Genomic DNA, 6887 nt, shown 5'->3' on the forward strand with positions numbered 1-6887 from the left:
ACAATAAACAAAAAAATACACATTAACAATAAACATATTAATTTTCAGCAGATTTGTGTAGGAATTTTTTTTTTTTCTCAAAAATGAAAATTCCCATAATATCGGTATAAATTATCGGCTATCGGCCTGAAAGTTCACAAATTATCGGTATCGGCCCTAAAAAATCAATATCGGTCGATCCCTAGTTTTGATAATGTTCACCCTTTCCCTGAGGGTCAAAGACCAACCCTTCCACTGGTCCACCTTATGAGCGTCAATCTTAAGCCTGCTGTCCCAATTTTGCTGGGGTAATCTCCCTGGCCAAATTCAATGCAGAGGACTTTTGTAGACTCCTGGGGCTCTGGAAGGGTGTCCGTGAGATCAAAACCAAGATCTTCTCCCAGCCAGAGACTCACACTTATCCCAGTTCATCTTGGACCCAGATGACTCCGAGTAGCGGTCTACGTCTGTCACCACCCAAAAATGTGGCCTCCGGAGCTGCCTGGTCCATCCTGACACCAGCAGACGGCCCATGATCAACCCTTCTAAGGAAGGGATCAATCGTGAACATGTACAATAGTGGGCTCAAAGGACAACTCTGGCGAATACCAGATCCCACCTCGAAAGCATCGTACAGCATTAGGGCTTATGCACATGACCGTATGTATTTTGCAGTCCGCAAAAAAAATGGATGACAACTATGAGACGTCCGTGTTGCATCCGTTTTTCTTGCGGATCCATTGTAACAATGCCTGTCCTTGTCCGCAAAACGGACAAGACTAAGACATGTTCTATTTTTTTTTTTGCGAAACGGACATGCAGACATACAGACGGAGTAATTTCATTTTTTTTTTTTCAAGCCCCATTGAAATAATTGGTTCCGTATATGGATCTGTAAAAAACGGAACCGAAACGGAAGAAAAATACATTCATGTGCATGAGCCCTTAAACTGATTTGCAATGCTGTGTAAGGGCTCATGCACATGACCGTTGTTGTTTTGCGTTCTGCAATTTGCGGATCCGCAAAACATGGATACCGGCCGTGTGCATTTGCATTTTGTGGAACAGAATGGCCAGCACCTTAATCAAATAGTCCAATCCTTGTCAGTAGTGCAGACAATATTAGGACATGTTCTATTTTTATGCGGAGCGGACATACGGACACGGAACACACATGGAATAATTTCCGTATTTTTTGGGGCCCCATTGAATGAATGGTTCCGCATACGTACATGGACAAAAAATAAGTTTGTGTGCATGAGCCTTAACCCTGAGAGTCCTGGAATCTATTTTATCAAAATGACAGCACTATGTCAGGGCTTCTGCACATGACAAATCGCTGATCCGGGCCGAGAGCCTGCCGCCATTTTTTTTCACTCCTTCAGAAATGTTCTATCCTTGTCTGCAAATCGGACAAGAACAGGACATGCTATATTTTTTTGCGGGGCCACGGAACGGACAGATGGATGCGGATAGCACACAGGTTTGCTGTCCGCATTTTTTGCAGCACCATTAAAGTGAAAGGGTCCGCATCTGATCCGCAAAAAATGTGGAACGGATGCAGACCAAAACTACGGCCGTGTGCATGAGCCCTAATTCAATAGATTTCAGGACTCTAATGCCTCATCCACACGTTCGTATCCATGATGAAATCTGTGATAAGATGGTCAGATGTCCATGAAGGATTCGTGTTTGGTCCGTGTGTCAGTTTTTTGCTCTCCTTGTATCATCCGTCCTGCACAGCTGATGGCGTCCGTGTTGCATCCATGTTTTCCATGGACCCATACACTATAATGAGCGTGATGCACCTGTGAACACGGACAAAATAGAGCACGCTTCTGTGATAAAACCACGGACTATGCTAAAACGAGGATCTTTGAATACACACATTAAGGCCTCTTTCACACGAACGTGTGTGCTCCGTGGCCGTATTGCAGACCGCATTTGCGGATCCGCAATACACGGGCGCCGTTCCGTAGGCATTCCGCATCACGGATGTGGACCCATCCACTTGAATGGGTCCGCAAATCCGGAGATGTGGAATGGTGCGGAACGGAACCACTATGGAGTGCTTCCGTGGGGTTTCGTCCCGTACTTCCGTTCCGCAAAAAGATAGAACATGTCCTATCTTTTTGCGGAACGGGTGGATCGCGGACCCATTAAAGTGAATGGGTCCGCGATCCACTGCAGTTGCCCCACGGTGGGTGTTCATGCATTGCGGGCCGCAGCGCGGCCATGGGGCGCACACGTTCGTGTGCAAGAGGCCTAAAATGAATGGGTACGTGTGCACACGTCCATGAATCACTGACGTGTAACTGAGGCATATGTTTACACAGCATTATAAATCAGTATACTGTGCGATCCTGTCAGAGAGGCGGACGCCAAAACAGGACCTCTCACTGTCACGCTGCGAGCTCCTCGCATTCAATTTGCTCATGTGTGTCTGGCCTCATAATGCCAAAGGATCCTGTGAGAGAAGCAGAGTTCAGAACAGGAACTCATACTGACACACGCTGACAGTTTCTCACACTGAACTCGCTTGTCTGTGTCTGGCCTAAATGAGATACAATTGTGTTCAAAATAATAGCAGCCAGACATCACTAACCTGATCAATCACTGTTTTTGGTAGAAATTATATTTCTATTGGGAAATAATTTACTAGCAGGTGTAGTAGAGTGCCATGCATGCTGCTGATTCTCTGTAACTCAATCACTTATTGAAAGGGGCATGTTCAAAATAATAGCAGTGTGGAGTTCAATGGGTGAGGTCATTCATTCCTTGAAAAACAGGTGGCAATTATTGCCCTTATTTAAGGAAGGAAGGCAGCAAATGTTGTACATGCCGGTTACAGTGCATTTCTCTCTGAAATTCTGAGGAAAATGGGTCGTTCCAGACATTGTTCAGAAGAACAGCATACCTTGATTAAAAAGTTGATTGGAGAGGGGAAAACATATAAAAAGGTGCAGAAAATGATAGGCTGCTCAGCGAAAATGATCGCAAATGCTTTAAAATGGCAACCAAAACCTGAAAGATGTGGAAGAAAGCGCAAAACTACCATTCGAATGGATAGAAGAATAGCCAACATCACAAGGACTCAGCCAACAATCAGCCGATGTGAAGCCAAGCTATCTGCAAGAAGCCCCCGCAAAGTCCCACTGCTGAAAGAGGTTACAATTTGACAAAGAGCACATTGACGGCCTAAAGAGACATTTTGTGGACTGATGAAAGTAAGATTGTTCTTTTTGGATCTAGTGGTCGGAGACAGTCTGTCAGACGACCCCCAAACACTGAATTCAGGCCACAGTACACTGTGAAGACAGTGGAGCATGGTGGACAAGCATCATGATATGGGGATGTTTCTCATACTACGGTGTTGGGCCTATTTATCGCATACCGGGGATCATGGATCAGTTTGAATACATCAGAATACTTGAAGAGGTGATGCTGAGGAGGAAATGCCCTTGAAATGGGTGTTCCAACAAGACAACGACCCCAAACACACCAGTAAACGTGCAACATCTTGGTTCCAGATTGACCTTATGGAGCGGCCAGCCCAATCCCCGGATCTTAATCCAACAGAAAAACTTGTGGGGTGACATAAAAAATGCAGTTTCTGAGGCAAAACCAAGAAATAGAGAAGAACTGTGGAATGTAGTCCGATCCTCCTGGGCTGGAATACCTGTTCACAGGGGCCAGAAGGTGGTGACTCCATGTAACACAGACGTTCAGCAGTTCTCAGAAACAGCGGTTATACAACTAAATATTAGTGAAGAGATTCAAAGGAAAGCAAAATCTTCAAACATTGTTCACTTTATATAGTGAATGAGTTTGTAAAGAAGAATACAAACACTGCTATTTTTTTTGAACAGTCTAATATTCACTTTTCTTCAATTTGTTTAGCGGAACAACACAAATTTTATATATTTTTTTTTATGTTTTGATTTGGAATAGAATGTGTAGTGTTCCCAATGCATTTGTGTGTATGGAAATAGAAGCTATTAGAAGGATTTTGAGCTTTATTCACTGTTTTAAACACACTGCTATTATTTTGAACACAACTGTAGTCCAATTCGTGAAGAACAACATGTGTGTGCTGCTCACTAAGTGATATAACCATGAAGAGACTCACCTCACTGTCATAGGGGATGACATTCCAGAGAAGCTTCCATTTGTTTTGTTTTTTAGAGCGCCAAATATGAAGGATAACTTGATGAGGAGTACATAACAAGGGTAAATTCACATAGTGCAGTAATGTGCAGAGATAATGGGAATCAATTTGGGGTGGTATTTTGTTTTTTAGTTGCGAGAACTAAAGCTTGAAAAGCGCATATCTACAATATTACTATTGGTCCTGATTAGTGTTGAGCGAACTTGTGGTTTCAAGTTCGGCGTGCAAGGTTCAGGTTATCTAAGAATTCCGTTATGGATTCCGCGACCATATAACTTATAGTCTATGGTCACGGAATCCATAACGGAATTCTCAGATAAACCGAACCTTGTACACCGAACTTGAAACCACAAGTTTGCTCAACACTTGTCTTGATAGTCATTCAGTTTCAGAACATTTTTAAAGAACACCACAATTGTTGCCCAGTTGGTCTTAGGTTCCAGGGAATCGAATTGGTTTCTAAAAAAAATGGAGAGCTGGGGATGAAGTTCAAAATATTAATCAGAGAAAAATATATCGGATTTGGATTGATGAATACGTGGTCTCCAAAAGGGTTAAAATGTAGATTTTGATTTAAATGAAACTTGTCTCTGGTGATCACAGAGTTGGACGTGTTTTATATGTCTGAAGATTTTTTATCTTGTGAATATAATAAAATTATTCCATGGATCCAGTTCCTTGGTGGTACTTCTATTTGCGGCTTCCTTTTTTCTATCTTTCCACAGTAGAGATGGAGTGTGACAAGCAGCCGGGAAAAAGTGACCAGATCCGAGGGACATCTACGGCGTGGAGAAGAACGACACACATGGGATGGTTGAGCAACCTTCAGTGAAAGGGAACGATCAGTGACTCTCTTCACGGTCGGACATAGAACATTTCCTGATTCCAGGCCAGGAATCAGGCTGTTGTCTCCAGGACTGCAGGAACGGGAGAAGATAGGCAATACCTGGGAGACTTGCATTGTCTTACGGGAGTTTGGAAGATCTCACCACTCACTGGAAAGTTGGCAGATGTGACAATGTGCACCAGAAAGTGCGTTAGAAATGTGGTCCAGACACTTATTGATATGTTTTATGTAACTCCAACAGATTGGTTTACATATGCACAGAGCCGGCCAAAGCAGAAGGACCGGATGTTACTCATACTTGTCAACTCTCTGGAGGTTCCCAGAAAAAGAAGAGTTGGTGATTTTTACAGGCACTGCAGTAGCCTCCTGAAAAGAAGCAGGCCCGTATGCATTGACTGTCCGTGGTCCGGGGTTGCTGTATACTCATACTCAGCCCAAGAGACCAGGCTGAAAGTACATTGCATGCACGGGATAAGCGCCGCTACAGCCCTACCGCAAAGAATAGAGGGAAACTGAGGACGCACAATGCATGCTCGGCCACCCAATCCGAAGCTTATTCATGGGTGCACAAAACAGGCGCCACTATGAATGCAATGGGCGCCACTATTAGGATAAAGGGAGATGGCAGACACTTAGACCAGACAGTCTAAAGCTGTGCCACATTTATCAGATTGGCTGATGCTGGATAATTTTGGTGCATGGCCTAACAGTTTTGTCTAACTTTAGACTACCAATTGGTTGGCTTACTTTGCTCCAAAGATTGGCACAATTGTGGCACACCTTTCAGCATCCCTAATAAGCCACTCCAGGTCATTGATGCCGCTGAGGATAGGGTTGCCACCTGGCCGGTAAACCATTGGCCTAGCCGGTATTACCAGTAGGAGTCTGGTGGTGGAGTTTAATTTGTAGCGGCTATATTAGGTGTCGGTAATTTTCAGTAGCCAAGGAGATATGAAATACCTCCTTGATAAGAATAAATATATCTCAGAGATATGAAGCAAGAATATAACTAGCTAAGAGTCTAAGCTTTAAAACAAGACCTAAATCAGGGTGCTAGCTGCTAAACAGACTGAGATATGGTTATTACAAATTGGGTCAGGAGTGAGATCTGTATGTATTAAACAGGGACTGACTCGTATGTCTGAGTGCTATACAGCCTGAGATATTCCAGTTCCTCAGCCGGCCAGTGAGGAGGAAGAGGGAAGGGGGCAGTGGGGGAACAGGCTGCAGGGAGAGAAGGAGAGGCATACATCCTCCAGTCCCTGTGTGTAACTGTACATGACCCCGGGGCGTGGATCACATTGGCATTTTTATTTCCATTGTTTTGCACTAGCAAAACAGCAAAAATAATGGACGCATTGTTTTTTTTTGGACAGAAATGAATACCACCTGGCAGACCCCATTGTTTACAGTGAGATCTGGCTTCCATTAGAAAACCCAGCATTTTACCAGACAACAAAGAACAGCATGCTTCACTATTTTGTTCCGTATTTTCCCCTGACAGAGGCTCCAATACAGATGTGAATGAAGCCTAACATGGACTTTTGTGCATGTTATCATCCCCCTTCCTCACACTTGCTCAGATTGTCACAATAGGAGATTCTTTTTTTTCTGAAAAAACATGTCAGAAAATGATCACTTGCCCATCTAATCCCTGGCTGGGTTCACACCTGAGCGTATTCGATAAGCGCTGTTTACAGGCGTTTTTATCGGGCGTATTTTGGGGCGTTTTTGTATTTTGGAAACGCGCGTCGTACGCGCGTTCTTGCTATTGAACACAGAGGAGTACAATGAAAAACAGAGGTGTGACGCGCGACAATATGCCCCAAAGAAGCTCCTGTACTTCTTTGGGCGTAGGGCGTTTTACAGCGCGTTCGTACGCGCTGTAAAACG

Source organism: Bufo bufo, chromosome 2, assembly GCF_905171765.1.
Source record: "Bufo bufo chromosome 2, aBufBuf1.1, whole genome shotgun sequence".
In the NCBI taxonomy this organism is placed as follows: domain Eukaryota; kingdom Metazoa; phylum Chordata; class Amphibia; order Anura; family Bufonidae; genus Bufo; species Bufo bufo.